Source organism: Hyla sarda, chromosome 3 (genome assembly GCF_029499605.1).
Source record: "Hyla sarda isolate aHylSar1 chromosome 3, aHylSar1.hap1, whole genome shotgun sequence".
In the NCBI taxonomy this organism is placed as follows: domain Eukaryota; kingdom Metazoa; phylum Chordata; class Amphibia; order Anura; family Hylidae; genus Hyla; species Hyla sarda.
The window spans coordinates 189,758,892-189,780,027 of NC_079191.1; the positions used below are offsets into that span (position 1 = coordinate 189,758,892).

The following is a 21,136-nucleotide window of genomic DNA, read 5'->3' on the forward strand; positions in this document are numbered from 1 at the left end:
GGACCTTCGGCGCCGACCCTCCCTGGACGGTTCCCCCGTTTTGCCCGGACACCGATAGGTGGGCAAAGCGGGGGAACCGAACTTTAACCCCCCCTCCCCCGGTCTGCTATCGGTTGGTCGACCAATAGCAGGGATAGGAGGGGTGGCAACCCTGCCACCAAACTCCTATCCCTTTAGGGGGATCTAGGGTGTCTCGGACACCTACGATCCCTCTTATTTTCCGGGTCACCGGGTCACCAGTGACCCGTATGACCCGGAATCGCGCAGATCGCAGGTCTGAATTGACCTGCGATTTGCACGCATCGCGGTCATGGGGGGGTCTCAGGACCCCCCTCGGCGATGTGCCGGGATGCCTGCTGTTAGATAACAGCAGTCATCCCGACCCGATCACCGCTACCGGTGACGCGGCGCTCCCGGAACCCCGCGACGTACATGTACGTCGCCGCGCGCCAAGTGACACTTCGCGGCGCCGTACATGTACGACGCTCGTCGTGAAGGGGTTAAAACGGAGGAACTTTATAGTGTGAAAGCAGCCTAAGTTTGGAGACAGTGGCCTAGGATCAAAGCAATTCAACTTTATCTTGGGAGAGAACTGAAAAGGAGATGACCTTATTGATATTGGTAGTAGAAAGAACCTTCAGCCTAAAGGTTGGAGGGAAAATGAGAAGGAACTATGAAGAGAGCATGAAGCTCAATTATTCCCTAAGCAGATAAAATTGCTAGGAGGAAGATAACATTCCAAGAGCAATATAACAAAGGACATTACTCTAAAGCCTCAAACAGAAGCTGACATAGTCTCTTTGGAACCAAAGTCAGAACCCAGGAGGATACAAATAATGTACCTTGATAAAAGAGGAGATTAGGCATTTTATAAGCCCTGATGGACAGAAAACAATAGGAGTAAAAAATAGAAGTAAAAACTCTTCAACTTGTCAGTGGACATGACAGTGTCTTTTCAGTGTCCCTGCAGGCAGTCTCCAAGTTCTCTGACTGAATTTTCTGAATGACCATGGAACCTTCTTAATGTTAAAGAGTAAAACCCATCTGGTGCTGTCTTCCTCACCAGGAGAACAATGGGGGAGATTTATCAAAACCTGTCCAGAGGAAAAGTTGCTGAGTTTCCCATTGCAACCAATCAGATCACTACTTTCATTTTTCAGAGGCCTTTTCAAAAATGAAAGTAGCGATCTGATTGGTTGCTATGGGCAACTCAACAACTTTTCCTCTGGAAAGGTTTTGAAAAATCTCCCCTAATATGCCTTGCCAAGGATTAGGATTCGTGATGATACTTGTTACTATGGACTTGTCACTGTCCCTCCAGTTGGTCTCCAGGTTCTCTTAGTGGATTATTCGCATGAGATCTGATACCTCATGAAAGACTGTAAGGTCAGTGTTGTTTTTTTGGGTACACACAGGACTTTTAAAATGGCTTGAACTCCTGACTTCCTTAATTGCATACTAGCTGAGTACCCGGCGTTGCCCGGTTTTTCCTTCCTAATCCTTGTTAGGGAGGAAAATCAACAAAGGAGGAAGCTTTTGACTTCATATCCCATCCTCATATATTGCTGTCATATCCCAACCCCACATCCCGTCCTCGTATCTCAACCTCATATTCATTCCTCATATGCTGACCTCATATTCCGTCCTCATATCCCGTCCTCATATCCCGACCTCCTATCCTGACCTCCTATCCCGTCCTCATATCTCGACCTCATATCCCGTCCTCATATACGTCCTCATACCCTGACCTCCTATCCCGCTCTCCTATCTCGACCTCATATCCCGTCCTCCTATCTAAACCTCATATCCCGTCCTCATATTCCGTCCTCATATCCCATCCTCATATCCTGACCTCATATCCAGACCTCATATCCCGACCTCATATCCCGACCTCATATCCCATTCTTATGTCCCATCCTCATGTCCTGTCATTTCCATACATTTCCCATAGATTTGCATGGGACTTTAAACAAAAAGCCCGACCCTCACAAATGGGGGTAGTTAAGGGTTAAATTAACTATCCCATATTTTAAGTGGACATATAAGTAACATGTGACCAAGTATTATGGAAATATCTCCAGCCGTTTGGAAGTTATGCAGTAACATATATTTCCCATAGACTTGTATAGGACTTTAAACATAAACCCTGCCACTGGGAAATGGGGGTGAGTAAGGGTTAAATAACCTAGCCTATGTTTGTTGTTGACATATAAGTAACATGTGTGCCAAGTTTCATGTTAATATCTTTAGCCGTTTGGAAGTTTTTGTGGAACATACATACATACATACATACACACACACACATTGGGGGACATGTATCAAAGATTTTACCCCTGTTTTGTGTGTATTTTTTTGCGCAAAATTTTGCGCAAGCGCTTTTTTTTCCCCATTTTTTTGCGCACGTTTTGGTAGAGCATGTCGTCCAGATGTGGCTGAAACGGGGTACCTTGGAGTGACATCTATAGTACACATGGATTTATTACCTGCGTTCTTTTCCTTTGCACCAAAAATTTTGACGCAAGTGCGTCTTTTCCCCCGTAAATATAAGCCAACTTTAACTGCACGTAGCGATCCTTTCTATTTCTGAAGAAAAGTTCTACTAAGGAACCACCAGAATGTTTTTACTTTCCTATCTCAATTCCTCATTTGGTTTGCTTTATATTGCTTTTTACTCCTTGGTTATTCCAAAGCACTTTTAAAATAATTTGCATATAGAATATTTGTTTACAGTTCAGTTATTCATTAGATCACTTGGATATTGGTATTTTATGATCCAACAATTTAATACATTTACATAGGAAATGTTTGATAGCTTACTTATCATTGAACAAGCTCCGTCACATTAAAATAGCCTTGTAATCCACTTAACACTGTAGATCATTCTCCTTTTATTTTTACAATTTACTGCTTTCCGTTATACTTTTCCCCAGCGCCCGGTAAGATGGTGGCTATCACTGATAGCCAGCCATCTTACCATGTGACCATCTGGGCATGCTGGGAGTTGTAGTTTTGCAACATCTGGAGGGCCACAGTTTGGAGACCACTGTATAATGGTCTCCAATCTGTGCTCTTCCAGATGTTCCAAAATTACAAATCTCAGCATGCGCACTCTGTCGAGGCATGCTGGGAGTTATAGTTCTGTAACATCTGGAAGACCACAGATTGGAGACCATTATACAGTGGTCTACAAACTGTGGACCTCCAGCTGTTGCAAAACTACAACTCCCAGCATGCCCAGACTGCCCAAGCATGCTGGGAGTTGTAGTTCGTCAACATCTGGCCCTTCAGATATTGCCGAAATACAACTTCCAGCATGTCTGGCCATGCTGGGAATTATAGTTTTGCAACAGCTGCAGGCACACTAGTTGGGAAACATTGTTGGTTTCCTAACTCTTTTTTCCAACCCGTGTGCCTCCAGTTGTGCCTCCAAACTATAACGCCCAGATGTACTGACAGACCATGCATGCTGGGAATTGAAGTTGTGCAACAGCTGGAGGCACACTGGTTTGGAAACACTAAGTTAAGTAAAAAACTTTCAAGTGTTTTGCAACCAGTGTGCCTTCAGCTGTTGCATAACTACAACCCTCAGCATGCACGGACTGCCAAAGGGCATGCTGGGAGTTGTAGCAGTATGCCTCCAGCTGTTGCATAACTACAAGTTCCAGCATGTCCTTCTGCTGTCACTGCATGCTGAGATTTGAAGTTTTTGCAACAGCTGAAGGCACACTGGTTGTGAAACACTGAGTCTGTTTCCGTGTTTCGCAAACAGTGTGCCTCCAGCTGTTGCAAAACTACAACTCCCAGCATGCACGGACAGCCAAAGGGCATGCTCAGAGTTGTAGTTTTGCAACAGCTGGATGTTTTTCCCCCCCCCCTCCCTCCAATGTGAATGGACAGGGTACACTCACATGGGTGGAGGTTTACAGGGAGTGCTGCAAGATTGAGATGCAGCAAACTCGCTGTCAACCCCCGCCCGTGTGACTGTACCCTAAAAACACTACACTTAAATAAAATAAAAAACACTATATATACACATACCGCTACACAGCCCCCCTCCCCAATAAATATGAACAACGTCTGGTACGGCACTATTTCCAAAATGGAGCCTCCAGCTGTTGCAAAACAACAACTCCCAGTATTGCCGAACAGCCATTAACTGTCCAGGCATGTTGGGAGTTTTGCAACAGCTGGAGGCACCCTGTTTGGGAAACACTGGCATAGAATACCCCTATGTTCACCCCTATGCAAAACCCTAAAACCTCAAATGCGCATGGCGCTCTCACTTTGGAGCCCTGTCGTATTTCAAGGCGACATTTTAGGGTCACATATGGTCCTCTCGTCCTCATATCCCGACCTCCTATCCCGAACTCTTATCCCAACCTCCTATCCCGTCCTCCTATCCCGACCTCCTATCTCGACCTCCTATCCCATCCTCCTATCTCGACCTCCTATCTCGACCCCCTATCCCATCCTCCTATCTCCATCTCTTATCCCGACCTCCTATCCTGACCTCCTATCTCAACCTCCTATCCCGTCCTCCTATCCCGTCCTACTATCCCGTCCTCCTATCCCGTCCTCCTATCTCAACCTCTTATCCTGTCCTCCTATGTTGACCTCCTATCTCGACCTCCTATCCCATCCTCCTATCCGGACCTCCTATCTCGACCTCCTATCCCGTCCTCCTATCCCAACCTCCAATCCCGTCCTCCTATCTCAACCCCCTATCCCGTCCTCCTATCTCCACCTCTTATCCCGACCTCCTATCTCAACCTCATATCCCGTCCTCATATCCTGACCTCCTAACTCGACCTCCTATCCCGAGCATCCCGTCCTCCTATCTTGACCTCCTATCTCGACCTCCCATCCTGTCCTCATATCCCGACCTGTAACATGTGTACCAGGTATTGAAATATCTCCAGCCGTACGGAAGTTATGTGGGAACATACATTTCCCATTGATTTGCGTGGGACTTTAAACAAAACCCCTGACCCTCACAAATGGGGGTAGTTAAGGGTTAAATTAACTATCCTATATTTTAAGTAACATGTGACCAAGTATTATGGAAATATCTCCAGCCGTTTGGAAGTTATGCAGTAACATAAATTTCCCATAGACTTGTATAGGACTTTAAACATAAACCCTGCCACTGGGAAATGGGGGTGAGTAAGGGTTAAATAATCTAGCCTATGTTTGTTGTTGACATATAAGTAACATGTGTGCCAAGTTTCATGTTAATATATTTAGCCGTTTGGAAGTTTTTGTGGAACATACATACATACATACATACAGTTGAGTGGCATAGGCAATATTCGAATTCGCAAATATATGGACGAATATTCGTCATATATTCGCGAATATTCGCATATTCGTAACATTCTTGTTTTATTTTCGCGTATGCGAAAATTAGCATAAGAGGAAATTCGCATATGTGAAAATTAGCATATGCAAATTTTCGCATATGTGAAAATTCGCGCCCCAGTCTCACACAGTAGTATTAGAGCCTTCTTTACACCGCATAAGCTGGAAGCAGAGAGGGATGATCACTGTGATGTGTACTGTGAAAAAAAAAAAAAAAAAAGAATATTCGTAATTACGAATATATAGTGCTATATTCGCGAATTCGCGAATATGCGATATTCACGAATAAAATTCGCATTGCGAATATTCGTGAGCAACACTATACATACACACATACACACACACACACGTTGAGTTTTATATATATATAGATTAAATACAGTTACATCAGGTGACGTCTTCTCTGATCGGAGTTGTTCACCTTCCTTTTTCTTCTCCATCCGGCCCACACTATCATGACGATTTCTTCCAGCTACAACTAGTCTTTACAGAACCTGCCAGACAAACATTTTAGACTCCGCACTTTTTCAGCAGCTAGCATCTATGTTTCCAACAGTAATAATAACCTCCTTGGTGTTGTCACATATGGGCAGTTAAGGAGTGCACACTATTCTCACCCACTCCCCTATCCCTGCCTACTTACATACCTGCCCTAGATGACAGGTCCTTAACCAGGGTGACAGTACCTCCCTAGACAAGTACAATAATAATACAGACTCAGGTCAAGGAACAGTAGGGAACAGACAGACTAACAAAGCAAAACAAACAATCTCACACAATAAGTCCAAGTCCACTATCTGCATCAAAAGCCAGGAGAAGAGTCAGAGAGCGGAGCCAAAGGGTCAAAACGCCAGAAATAACAGATACAGTACAATGCTATCTAGGAGTACAAAACAGAGTTCTTTAGCAGGCAAACACTGGGAGTAGACTGCCAGCTTAAATAGGTCCAGACCAGGTGTTCAATCAAGGTCAACTGACCAGTCTCTGCAGACAAGCGTAACCAAAGCAACAAGACCAAACAAAAGCTCTCAGTGCAAGTTAACCCTTTGGTTCCTTGCAGTACCGCCTCCTTTTAAGAGGGGTCAATGGACCCTTAACCCCTTAAGGACTGAGCCCTTTTTCACCTTAAGGACTGAGCCCTTTTTTGCAATTCTGACCACTGTCACTTTAAGCATTAATAACTCTGGGATGCTTTTACCGATTGTTTTGATTCCAAGATTTTTTTTTTTCGTGACAAATTCTACTTTAACACAGTGGTAAATTTTCGTCGTTACTTGCATCCTTTCTTTGTGAAAAATCCCCAAATTTCATGAAAATTTTGAAAATATAGCATTTTTCTAACTTTGAAACTCTCTGCTTGTAAAGAAAATGAATATGCCAAATAAATTATATATTGATTCACAAATACAATATGTCTACTTTATGTTGGCATCATAAAGTTGACATGTTTTTACTTTTGGAAGACATCTGAGGACTTCAAAGTTCAGCAGTAATTTTCCAATTTTTCACAAAATTTTTAAAGTGGATATGAGGGGTCTTCATATTAGAAATTTCCCATAAATTACCCCATTATAAGAACTGCACCCCTCCAAGTATTCAAAATGACATTCGGAAGTGTGTTAACCCTTTAGGTGTTTCACAGGAATAGCAGCAAGGTAAAGAAGAAAATTCCTTTTTTACACTCCAATGTTCTTGTAGACCCAGTTTTTGAAATTTTATAAGGGGTAAAAGGAGAAAAAGACCCCTAAAATTTGTAACACAATTTATCTCGAGTAAGGAAATACCTCATATGTGTATGTCAAGTGTTTAGCGGGCGCAGTAGAGGGCTCAGAAGTGAAGGAGCAACAATGGGATTTTGGAGAGTGAATTTTGCTGAAATGGTTTTTGGGGGGCATGTCATATTTAGGAAGCCCCTATGGTGCCAGAACAGCAAAAAAAAAAAAAAAAAAAAAAAACACATGGCATACTATTTTGGAAACTACACCCCTCAAGGAACGTAACAAGGGATACAGTGAGCCTTAACACCCCACGGGTGCTTGACAAATTTCTGCTACAATGCTCAGAAGAGAAGGAGCACCATTGAGCTTATGGCGAGAGAATTTGTTTGGAATGGAAGTCAGGGGCCATGTGCGTTTACAAAGCCCACCTGTGGTGCCAGAACAGTGGAGCCCCCAAATGTGACCCTATTTTGGAAACTACACCCCTCACAGAATTTAATAAGGGGTGCAGTGAACATTTACACCCCATAGGCATTTGACAAATCTTTGGAACAGTGGGCTTTGCAAATGAAAAATAAAATTTTTCATTTTTACGGACCCCTGTTCCAAAAATCTGTTGTGAGGTGTAAATGCTCACTGCACCCCTTATTACAATACGTGAGGGGTGTAGTTTCCAAAATGGGGTCAGGTGGGGGGGTCCACTGTTCTGGCACTATGGGGGCTTTGTAGAAACACATGGCCTTCAATTTCGGACACATTCTCTCTCCAGAAGCCCAATGGCGCTCCTTCTCTTCTGAGCATTGTATTTCGCCCGCAGAGCACTTTACATCCACAGAAGAAATGGGTCTACACATTTTGGGGGGCTTTTTTCCTATTCTCCCTGTTAGACATAACCTTTTGGGGCTAAACAAAGACAGGCAGACAGTCTGTTGTTTCACTGAACACAGCAACAGGCACAGGAACTCTTTATTACTTATGAGGCATAGACAAAACATGAACTCACAAACGTAACACTGCCATCTAGTGGTCATACAATGTAGTAGGCACACAGCAATGACATACAGTGGTTGTTGCTCATAAAATACAAACCTTGTATGCTAACACCCCCACTCAACAACTACTATCTATGTCAATCCCATTTCTGATCTAAGATCCACAAATCTGTTTCTAGCTAGTGGCTTTGTCAAAGCATCAGCAATCATTTTTTCTGACTCACAATACACAAGTACAATCACTTTCTGATCAACTAAGTCATGAATGTAATGATGTCTGACATCGATGTGCTTGGTTCTTCCATTAATCTTCTCACTTGTTGCAAGCTTAATGCAAGCCTGATTGTCCTCAAATAAGACAGTAGGTTCTGATGTTGCTTCTCCAAGATCCTTGAGTAATTGCTGTAACCACACAACTTCTTGACTGGCATAAGCTGCAGATATGTATTCAGCTTCTGTAGAGGACAATGCCACTGACATCTGTTTCTTGCTGGACCATGATATAGGACTGTCTCCCAATTTTAATAAGTAACCACTTGTGGATTTGCGTGTCCTGTGATTACCTGCCCAATCGGAATCCACATATCCCACGAGGTTTAAATCACCACTTGCTGACAGTTTCAAATTTAAGTCTTTTGTCTGTTTCAGATATCTCATAACTCTTTTGATCGCATTCCAGTCTCTTTGACGTGGTTTATCAACTCGCCTGCAAAGAAGAGACATGCTGGCTGCAATGTCTGGACGTGTAGTGGTTGAAATGTAGAGAAGTGCCCCCACTGCTTGTCTGTATTGTTCATTGGATGTGAGATCATCTTCTCCTTCTAACTTTGGATAGGCTGTATCCATAGGTGTGCTTGCTCCTTTCGCCTCTGTCATGTTGAATTGCTGAAGAATAGATTCAATTTTTGCACTCTGATTCAACAGGAAACTTCTATCTTTCTCACGCTGGATGTCAATTTCAAGATAATATGTTACTTCACCTAGGTCTTTAGTTTCAAAGTGCTTGTTGAGTACTCCTGTTAACTTTGCAATTTCATTGTTGTTTTTGTGAGCATTGATCAGGTCATCTACATAAATTAGCAGATACATCCACTCACCGTCTACTTGTTTAGCATATAGGCACGGATCAGCTTTGCTTCTTGTAAATCCTTCATTTAGTAGAACTTGATTAATCTTCAAGTTCCATGCTCGAGCTGATTGTTTAAGGCCATAAAGAGATTTATTCAACTTGCAGACAAGATGCTCTTGTCCCTTTTTCAAATATTCTTCTGGCTGTGACATGTAAATTTCTTCTTCAATATCACCATTAAGAAAAGCTGTCTTAATATCGTGATGTTTCACAATCATTGTTCGCATGCCAGCCACTGTCATTAGGGTTCTGAATGTACTTTGTTTAGCAACTGGAGCAAAAGTAGCATCATAGTCCTCACCGAACTTCTGTGAGTAACCTTTAGCAACCAGCCTTGCCTTGTAACGACAGATTTTCCCTTCAGAGTTACATTTGGTTTTAAAAACCCATTTACATCCTATGGCATGTTTACCTTGAGGTAGCTCTGAAAGTGTCCATGTCTGGAGATCTTTGAGTGATGTCATTTCTTTATCAGCGGCTTTATTCCATACTTGTCTCTCATGCATTGGCAGTTTCTGCATCTCTTTCCATGAACCTGGTTCAGTTTGAACAGCTCTGCAAGCTATGTAAGATAAACGTTCAGCTGGAACACCTTTATTGATTCTGGTTGATTTTCTGACTGAAGGTATTTCTGGTTTAGTTTCAGGTTTTGATTCTTCTGCAGTAATTTCTATTTCTGTATCACTTTCCTTATTTTCTTGAGTGACTGATGTTGATTCTTTCTCAGTTTGAATAGTTTGTTGCTTTAACTTTCATCAATAATCACACTTCTGCTGACTGTTACCTTGTTCGTGTCTTGATGTAAAATCCTGTATCCTTTTTGAGATTCACTGTACCCCACAAGTACACCTTCTTTTGCCCATGCATCCCATTTTGTACGTTTTTCTTTTGGAATGTGTACATAGGCTTTACTTCCAAAAATTCTGATGTGTCTTAAAGGAGTAGTCCAGTGGTGACTCAGTGGCTTACAACTTATCCCCTATCTTAAGGATAGGGGATAAGTTGCAGATCGTGGGGGGTCCGACCACTGGGGCCCCCCCGCGATCTCCTGTACGGAGCCCCGACAGCCCGCGGGAAGGGGGCGTGTCGACCTCCGCACGAAGCGGCGTCCGACACGCCCCCTCAATACAACTCTATGGCAGAGCCGAAGCGCTGCCTTCGGCAATCTCCGGCTCTACCATAGAGATGTATTGAGGGGGCGTGTCGGCTGCCGCCTCGTGCGGGGGTCGACACCCGCTATCTCGGCGGAGAGCCGAGGCCCCGTACAGAGAGATTGCAGGGGGCCCCAGCGGTCGGACCCCCCGCGATCTCAAACTTTTCCCCTATCCTTAGGATAGGGGATACGTTTTTCATCACTGGACTACCCCTTTAAATCTGGTTTCCTTTTGTTCCACAGTTCATATGGAGTTTTTGTTGTTGCTTTTCCGCAAACGATTTTGAAGATAACATGCAGTTGTGATAGTTTCTCCCCAGTATGTAGTTGGCATATCAGCATCATATAGCATGCTCCTCCCACTTTCACACAGTGTGCGGTTCATTCTCTCTGCAACTCCATTTTGCTCTGGGTTATATGGAACTGTTGTCTGGAACATAATTCCATGCTTCCTGATAATGGCTTGTGTTTTACCACTTGTATATTCTGAGCCATTATCTGTTCGTAGTACTCTGGGCATTCCGCCAAAAATATTATTCACTTGAGCGAGATACTCTTCTAATTTCTCTGGCACTTCATCCTTATTGTGAAGTAGAAATACTGTGGTATATCTGGAGTAATCATCAATGAAGGTCAGGAAGTACTTTTTCTTTCCTGGATTCATAGTTTTCATTGGACCACAAAGATCTGAATGTATTAAGTCCAGAGGTTTTTGAGCTTTGCTGTTGGTCTGCTTGGGAAAAGGTGTCCTTGCCATTTTTCCTTTAATACAGCTGGTACAAATCATTATGTGATCACATGGATTAATTATAATATCACTTGCATAGTTATTCTCAACTATTTTCTTTATTGTATCAGAATTTCTGTGCCCCAATCGTCTGTGCCAAGTGTCGATACAGTTTGAATGTTTATCCTCTTTGGCTATTTTAACCATTTCACTGCAGTTCAGCTAATATAGCTCATCTATGATTTTAGCCTTTGCAAGCAAGCAATCCCCTTTTGTTATGATACAACTGTCACCCTGAAATGTGACTACATTGCCTTGGTTAGTGAGTTTCTTTACTGACAAAAGGTTGCTTTCAAGATCTGGCACATACAGAACATTCCTCATATGGATCTTTTTAGTGATATCTGGAGAGATAGGACAGTATAGAAAGCCATCTCCTATTCCCCCTGATTTCATGCCTTGTCCATTAGCTGTAGTTATCCCTTCTGTTTTGCTTTCATCAAGCTGAGTGAAGAAACTTCGGTCATTTGTCATGTGACTTGTAGCATCTGAGTCCACACACCATGCTTGCACAGAGGTAACACCATTTTTGGATCTGAATGCATACTCCTTTGTTTCTATGACATTCTTAGCTTGTTGCAATGCACTTTGTTTTTGCATTCTAGCTTTCCAGATACTACAATTTGCTTTTAGGTGTCCTGGTTTCCTGCACACAAAGCATTCCCACTTTTCTAGCTGCACATTACTGTGTTTATTTTTGTATTTCATCTTTAAAGCCGTCTCTGAACACACACTTACATTACTCATGCTTTCAGTTTTGCGCTTGTATTCATCCACAAGCTTGCCTTTAACATATTCCAGTGTCAGATCATCATCTGGACGTGCATCTAGTGCTGTGACAAGTGTCTCATAACTTTCAGGAAGTCCATTTAAAGGGGTACTCCGGTGAAAACCTTTTTTCTTTTAAATCAACTGGTGGCAGAAAGTTAAACATATTTGTAAATTACTTCTATTAAAAAATCTTAATCCTTCCAGTACTTATTAGCTGCTGAATGCTACAGAGGAAATTCCTTTCTTTTTGGAACACTGATGACATCACGAGCACCGTGCTCTCTGCTGACATCTCTGTCCATTTTTAGCAGCCATGCATAGCAGATGTATGCTAAGGGCAGCATGGTGGCTCAGTGGTTAGCACTGCTGCCTTGCAGTGCATTAGTGGGACTTGGGTTCAAATCCCACTAAGGACAACAATAAATGAAGCGTTATTATTATAACATCAGCAGAGAGAACTGTGCTCGTGATGCCATCAGAGAACATTCCAAAAAGAAAAGAATTTCCTCTGTAGTATTCAGCAGCTAATAAGTACAGGAAGGATTAAGATTTTTTAATAGAAGCAATTTACAAATATGTTTAACTTTCTGCCACCAGTTGATTTAAAAGAAAAAAGGTTTTCACCGGAGTACCCCTTTAATAATAGCGCTGCTACATGGAAATCTTTTATCTCTTCTCCAATCCCTCGCAGTCTCTCCACCATCTCTAAGGTCTGTCTTATATAGTCCTGCATGTCCTGGTCTTTCTGTAGCTTAGTAGTTTTCTGATTAAATACAGTTTATTCCTGAGATTAACTCTTTCATGTGCTTTCTGTAACTCTTCCCACATGTTTTTAGTAGTCTGATATATAGTTACATATATGTATGATTTGATCATCATCTATGCACAGGGAGATTGTGCTCTGCACTTTCTGATCTCTGTCTAACCACTCCTCTGTGGGCTGTGCAGGTCTTGGTTCATTTATACATTTCCGCGTACCTTCTCTTATAAGCAGCATTTTCATCTTGAATTTCCAAGATTGGTAGTTCTGATTTGTCAGATTTGCAATGGAGAACTTTGCTGAGGTGATGGCAGCAGCCATTTCTGCTGTTTGTCTTTCTGTTGCTGTCTCCTGCACTCAATTGCTCTAGCTCACTGTATCTGGGTATATCCATGGGTAATCTGTATTATATCCTGGGCTTCTTTAACATGTCCTGGGCCCATAACCTGTTAGACATAACCTTTTGGGGCTAAACAAAGACAGGCAGACAGTCTGTTGTTTCACTGAACACAGCAACAGGCACAGGAACACTTTATTACTTATGAGGCATAGACAAAACATGAACTCACAAACGTAACACTGCCATCTAGTGGTCATACAATGCAGTAGGCACACAGCAATGACATACAGTGGTTGTTGCTCATAAAATACAAAGCTTGTATGCTAACATTCCCTTGTGAAAATGAAAAATGTAGGGTAACACCAGAATTTTAGTGAAAACATGTTTTTTTCATTTTCACATCCAACTTTAATGGAAATTTGTCAAACACATGTGGGGTGTTAGGGCTCACTATACCCCTTGTTACATTCTGTGAGGGGTGTAGTTTCCAAAATGGGGTCACATCTGGGTATTTATTGTTTTGCGTTTATGTCAGAACCACTGCAAAATCAGCTACCCCTGTGCAAATCATCAATTTAGACCTCAAATGTACATGGCTTTCTGAGCCATGTTCTGCGCTTGCAGAGCACTTAACGCCCACATATGGGGTAGTTCTGTACTTAGGAGAAATTGTGTTACAAATTTTGGGGGTCTTTTTTTCCTTTTACCGCTTGTGAAAATTAAAAGTATGGGACAACACCAGCATGTTAGTGTAAAAAAAATAATTTTTTTACACTAACATGCTGGTGTAGACCGCAACTTTACCTTTTCATAAGGGGTAAAAGGAGAAAAAGCCCCCCAAAATTTGTAACGCAATTTCTCCCGAGTACGGAGATACCCCATATGTGGCCCTAAACTGTTTCCATGAAATACGGCAGGGCTCCGAAGGGAGAGAGCGCCATGCGCATTCGAGGACTAAATTGGGATTTGAATCTGCCACAAAAATACCCTACGGCAGAGTTTCCCATACAGGGTGTCTCCAGCTGTTGTAAAACTCCCGTCCTTGACAGTCAGTGGCTGTCCGGCAATACTGGGAGTTGTTGTTTTTCAACAGCTGAAGGCTCCGTTTTGGAAACACTGCCGTACAATCCTTTTTTTTTTAAATTGGAGTGGGGGGGGGGAACTGTGTAGGGGTATGTGTATATGTAGTGTTTTACCCTTTATTATGTGTAAGGATGCATTCACACGGGCGAAGGTTTACAATGAGTTTCTCACTGGGAGTTTGAGCTGCGGCGGAAAATTTGCCACATCTCAGACTTGCAGCAGAACTCGCTGTAAACCCGCCCGTGTGAATGTACCCGTACATTCACATGGAGGGGGGGGGAAACCTCTAGCTGTTGCAAAACTACAACTCCCAGCATGCACTGATAAACCATACATGCTGGGAGTAGTAGTTATGCAACACCTGGAGGCAGATTGGTTACAAAACACAGAGTGTGTTACTTAACTCAGTGTTTTGCAACCAGTGTGCCTTCAGCTGTTGCAAAACTAGAACTCCCAGCATGTACAGTCTCTCAGTGCATGCTTGGAGTTGTATTTTTGCAACAGCTGGAGGCACACTGGTTGCAAAACACTGAGTTAGGTAACAAACTCAGTTTCACAACCAATGTGTCTCCAGCTGTTGCAAAACATTGACATGTCGAAGGGCATGCTGGGAGTTGTAGTTTTGCAATTGCTGGAGGCAGGCTGCTACAACTTCCAGCATACCCTTTGGTAGTCTGTGCATGCTGGAAGTTGTAGTCATAGCAAAAAAGTGCCTCCAGCTGTTGCAAAACTACAACCCCCAGCATGCACAGACTACCAAAGGGCATGCTGGGAGTTGTATTTGGAACTCCAGCTGTTGCAAAACTACAACTCCCAGCATGCCCTTTGGCTGTGCATGCTGCAAGTTGTTGCTAAGCAACAGCAGGAAGTGAACAGGCCTCACCTCCTGTTGTATCCTTCCGCTGGAACTGCCACCGCTGCTGCCGCCGATCCTGCTGCTCCTCTCGTCGCCACCGATCCCGAGGGGACCCGCTGCCAGCGCCGATCTCCGCCATCTTCGCAGTCCCGATCGCTGCCCAGCAGGGTCTTGATTGATCGGTCATTCCGACTGATCAATTACGTGATCGTGAGGCGGCACCCGTGCCACCTCACTCCGACTGGGTAAGGGTGAATGGGGCTGTCTCAGACTGGAATTCCCACAGGCGTATCCATACGCCCTCAGTCCTTAAGGACTTTAAAACGGGGGTGTATGCATATGCCCGCTGTACTTAAGGGGTTAAAGGGGTACTCCGGTGGAAACCTTTGTTTTTTTAAATCAACTGGAGCCAGAAAGTTAAATAGATTTGTAAATTATGTCTATTAAAAAATCTTAATCCTTCCAGTTCTTATTAGCTGCTGAATACTACAGAGGAAATTATTTTCTTTTTGGAACACAGTGGTCTCTGCTAACATCATGACCACAGTGCTCTCTACTGACATCTGTGTTCATTTTAGGAACTGTCCAGAGCAGCATTGGTTTTCTATGGGGATTTTCTCCTACTCTGGACAGTTCTTAAAATGGACAGAGGTGTGAGCAGAGAGCACTGTGGTCATGATGTCAGCAGAGAGCTCTGTGTCCAAGACGAAAATAATTTCCTCTGTAGCATTCAGCAGCTAATAAGTACTGTAATGAATTGAATAGTTACTAATTGAATAGTTTTATGATAGACATTTCTCTTGAAAGCTTTTCTCTAGTATATTATGCATATTATGTATTAGATGCCATTTTGTCAGACAAATCAGACAAAAGAAGGCTGTAGCTAAGGCAATTTATCCATAGCAACCATTTTGACTCAATTGATAAGCTGGTTAGATTTTTCGGATCTAAGACAATTGAGATTGGAAGCAATATCACCTTTATGATGAATGTGTTTGGTAGTTTCCTGCACACATGTTAGTAGGGATCACATTTCTAATGCACAGTAATATTTTGATACTATAAATATAAAATTAATTAAACCATGGCATTGCGTTCAAATGGGGTTTCCCGGTGAACTATTGAAGCAGAAACTATGTGGTTTCATCCACTATTGGATCGCTGTAAAGAATGGGTGTTACAAGAACACCAGCCGGAGGGCTTGAATGCAGACCCATTAAAAGTCCCAAAGGAGTGGGTGATCATTTTACATAAAGGACAAAAAGCTGTAAATAGCTAAAACTGACAGGCTGACCTGTTAAAGCATATAACCACTAATCCCATTCTATCCCTAATGCATCTATGTATGCTAGTTTAGCCATCGTAAGATTATGTTGGTAAATAACCAACTTTCTCCTGAAAGGGAACAAATAAGACGCCAGTTATGTTGATATATTTCGTTTTTTTGGGTGTTAAAGCTGATTTGCATAAATGAAGTAATTGATGCTTCCATTCCCCAAGAAAGAACATTAGTTATACTTTTTGGTGTTATTAATTGTTGTTTGTATTTGTCGGCTCCAGAGAATAAAAATTGTTGCATATAAGCTACTTAAATGGGTGGTATGGCCGGAGGAGATGGAGGTGGCCTTTTTTCAGGGAGTGATATTATTAACTGTACCAATGCTTACTAAAATAATCCAATATATACAGTTAATACAGTGATAATTAAATTACTTTCACTTAAAGGGGTACTTCACTGGATAACATTATTTTCTTTAAATCAACTAGTGCCAGAAAGTTAAACAGATTTGTAAATTATTATATTAAAAAATCGTAATCCTTCCAGTACTTATCAGCTGCTGTTATGATCAACAGGAAGTTCTTTTCTTTTTGAATTTCCTTTCTGCCTGACCACAGTGCTCTCTGCTGACGCCTCTGTTCATGTCAGGAACTGTCCAGTGCAGGAGCAAATCCTCATAGAAAACTTATCCTGCTCTGGACAATTCCTAAAATGGACAGAGGTGTCAGCAGAGAGCACTGTGGTCAGGCAGAAGTGAAATTCAAAAAAGAAAAGAACTTCCTGTGGATCATAACAGCAGCTGATAAGTACCGGAAGGATTAAGATATTTTGATAGAAGTAATTGAAATATCTGTTCAACTTTCTGGCACCAGTTGATTTAAAAAGAAATGTTTTCCAGTGGAGTACCCCTTTAATGTAAAGGGCTTAAACTCCTCATACAAGCGTTCCTTATTGCTTAAAGAATTTAAGACACACATATCAGATTTCTATTGTATACAAGAAACACACCTAAATGAGAAGAACTAACATCGACTGAAACATACGGTAAATCATTTTCTTTGATAATTTCATCCCCTGTGATACGTAAAAAAGGAGGGGTAACTATTTTTTTTAGGGACTCAGTGGTAGTTAATATCCAGCAACAAATCATAGATGACCAAGGATGATACGTGATGTTGGTATGCTCCTTTAATATACAATGTACTCTTGTTTCCCTATACAGTACTAATATCAAACAACATAGATTCCTGAAAAAAACATATGGGAGGTAAAACAATCAAATCTTACTTTCTTGATAATGATAATGGAGCAGACTTGATGATGAGGTGTGCTCATAAAGCCACCATAAGAGGCCATTTTATGAAGCAAGCATCCCATTTAAAAAAAACAATCAAAAATGGCTCTTTTAGATATACAACAGCAACTAGTGGAGCTACACTGTCTCAATAAAAGACTATTCGATCCCCAAAGAGCTAGGGAAATTTCAGAATTAACCGCTAGACTTCATTCCCTACAGACCCATAAATTTGAACTAGCAGTTCGAAGCTTAAGGTTAACTCGTTACTGGCAGGGAAATTGGTCTGGAGCCCTATTGGCACACTAACTAAAAGCTCAGCAGGTAAAATCTCAAATCCCTTATATTGATAATGAAGAGATAGAGAGAGAATTATAGATCCTATGGTTTATCTAATGTGCTAGCAGAGTATTACAGCAAATTGTAAAACTTAAAAGAGGATGCGGGCACAGAACAACCAACCATGCCTGCTATATCATCCTTTCTAAATAACCTACAATTGCCCCAAATCACACCCCATCAGCCTTGTAACCTTTCGGTTCCTATTACAGAAACCGAGATCTTGCAAGATATTCAACACTGCTATGCTGCAAGGTTCATTCCCCCCAGAAATGTTGAAAGCCTTAATAGTCACATTACCAAAACCAGGGAAGACCCCAGATACCCCCGGTAAATTTAGAACAATAGTTTTACTAAATACTGATTAGAAACTTTACTCTATGGTATTAGCACGTTGACTAAATCACATCCTACCCACTCTGATATCCAACGATCAAGTTGGGTTCATCGCTGTGCGACAGACCAATGATGGAACTCGACGTACAATAGACATCATTTCAGTAATGGAATAAAACGTAGCTATGTTTTATCCTTTCTCTACCCTGTGAGCTGGATCCCTGCTCTACATTGGGACTACCTTACTCAAGTTTTGGATAAATTTGGGATTAGAGGGAGGTTGGGGTCAGCAGTAATGGCCCTATATAGCCATCCCTCAGCATGCATTTATGTTTATGGGGACACGGTGGAGGAAGGGGGATCAATATCTTTCGAAGAACTGAGGCAAACATATAATCTCCTGTCAGCATACTTTTATACATTTTTACAACTACGCCACTTTACTTCCTCCATTTAGTTACCTAATAAGAACCCTAGTTCACTACTCAGGCATCAGTTCTTTGATTCACGACAGATGGAAAAAGGAATATCCAAATTATACAACTCCTTTCACATTGGAGTAGAACAAATAGACTTTTGCAATGGGTGGTAAGCTGAACTGTGACTTATTTTACCAACTCACAATGGGCCCATACATACATCGTTAATCTTAAATCCTCTAGGTGCCCATCACAATGGGAGACTGCCAGGAAAATATTATATAGATGGCATTTTACTCCCTACAGACTCTCCAAAATGTTTCCTTTCCAGTCAGATATATGTTGGAGATGCAACCGGCAGGTAGGCACGTTGCTACATATGTGGTGGGAGTGTGGAAACTTAGGAGATCTATGGGCACAAATTTAGTGATGATCGGCATTTGCCATATTCATATTTGCGATGTTTCGCGAATATATAGACGGATATTAGTCCTATATTTGCGAATTTTGAGTATTTGTTCTAATTGGACCACAAGTGAGAAGAAGGAATATGCGAATATTCACATATGCGAATATTCGGTAAAAGGTGAATATTCGTAATTCTGAATACATAGCGAATATATTCGCAATATTCCTGAATTTGCTAATTTGCGATATTCGCAATAAAAATTCGAAATGCGAATATTCGCGCCCAACGCTACACAAATTTACACTCCATTAGTGGGTTTCCCAATTTCCTGGGGTCCGGAAGTAGCCCTTTTGCACCTATGCCTGAATGAGCTTCCTAAGTTTGATACTACTGTAATAATGAACTTATTAACAATTGATAAAAGTAAAATAGCTGCAAAATGGAAAAGTTCTGAGCTTCCTAACCTTCCTAGTTTAATCAATGCAATGCATCAGGTTTGCCTTAAAGGGGTACTCCAGTGGCCAATGTGTTTTTTCAGTTTCTACTTACCCTTGCAGGTGAGTTTTCTTGCTATCTCTGGTCTCCTGCTTTCTCTTTGTTTGTCTTTCTTTTCCTTTCTTTGCACAAGTGTGTCCATGTAGTGTAGCATCTATTTCTGTTTTGCCTTTGTTTTAGAAACTAGAGCTCCCACATGCCTTGAAGTCTGTCTCCTCTTTCAGTGCCCTGCCCAACTTGTTTTGCGTTGCTGTCCAGCCCTGTTTGTGGGTGGCTTTTCGTTTCCCCCCTTTAGCACGCCCTTTCCCCGCCATGCTCATTAGTATACTTACCCCACCCTCACTGTCAGCTTCTCACCCAAAAGTTCCCACATCAGGAAATGAATGAATTTTCAGCGGGGGGGACGGACAGATCATATGTGACCCATGGGCGCTGCTCTGCTTCTACTCCCCCAAAAGCAATGTCCCCGTATCGGGGAAAGGGTTAACTGTGAGCCGCAGCGCTGCACATTCTTCCCTTGTCGGGGACTGAATGAATTTTCATCCCCAGCGTGCTGTCCCCACGTCGGGGAACTAATCATAAGTTACCCGCAGGCGCTGCTCTCCCCATCCTCCTGTGAGCCTCCGGCTCTTTAAATTAATAAGTTGCAGGCCGCGGCGCTGGAAATAATTAAAGGACATCTGTACTGATGAATTTTATATATTCCTGTGCCTGGGCTACAAAAACAAACAAAATAAACTTTGACTCATCTTCCTACATTCCCCCGTTGCTCCGGTATTGGCCTCACGGTCCTCCGCTGCGATCCTCATGCTGCTTCCTGGGGACGGGAACGTCACAGAGCCGTCAGCGTATCACCGGCAGCAGCAATATCCCGCCTCTGCCAGTGATAGGCTGAGGGCACTGTCATGTGAATTACAAAGCTGTTAAACTCGCTACAAACACGCTAGATAACCATAAAGCTGTGGTAGTGGAGTACCCCTTTAAGGAACACACTATAGCTATAGCTATAATGGTTAACATTTAAACCCCTGGACATTTAGACCGTCTTATCATGACTATCAAGACCATTGTTATTACCTTAGGAGAACATATACTGCAAAATCACTATCTTCATTATCAGCCCAGCTAAAGGAGCCTGTTGTGTGTTGTTATGTCTAATGTTGTTTTGATGTATGTTGAGTGTTGTGTATTTTATTTTCTGGAAAAAATAGAAAATAATAAACATTTTTACCTTTTTATATTAGTTTTTTTTCTGCAGTTGCTCGAGTTTTGGTCTTGTGAATAAAAAAGTAATTTCATGAGAACATTGAAAGCCTGAAAAATATTTCATAGTATTCAGCAACATAATTTAAGCTGCAGGATAAAATGGGGCTACTTGTACTATAAACCGCAAACAAATGATTTGACTTTTGCTATTGTCTGCAGATTCTCTATAGCAGTAGTTCTAGCACTAGTGTTGAGCGGCATAGGCCATATTCGAATTCGCGAATATTCGCGAATATATGGACGAATATTCGTCATATATTCGCGAATATTCGAATATTCAGTATATCCTCGTTTTATTTTCGCATATGCAAACATTCGCGTATGCGAAAATTAACATATATGAAAATTAGCA

The 21,136-nt window shown here is 42.0% G+C and overlaps 1 protein-coding gene across 1 annotated transcript in view; it reads left to right on the top strand.

Moving 5' to 3' along the window:
• The first annotated feature begins 1,310 nt into the window (after positions 1-1,310).
• Positions 1,311-21,136, top strand: part of MLIP (muscular LMNA interacting protein) — a 394,933-nt gene continuing 375,107 nt past the window's right edge. The window contains exon 1 of the mRNA XM_056565747.1: positions 1,311-1,386. The gene's annotated coding sequence lies outside the window, so the exon portion shown is untranslated. The remainder of the gene's footprint in view (positions 1,387-21,136) is intronic.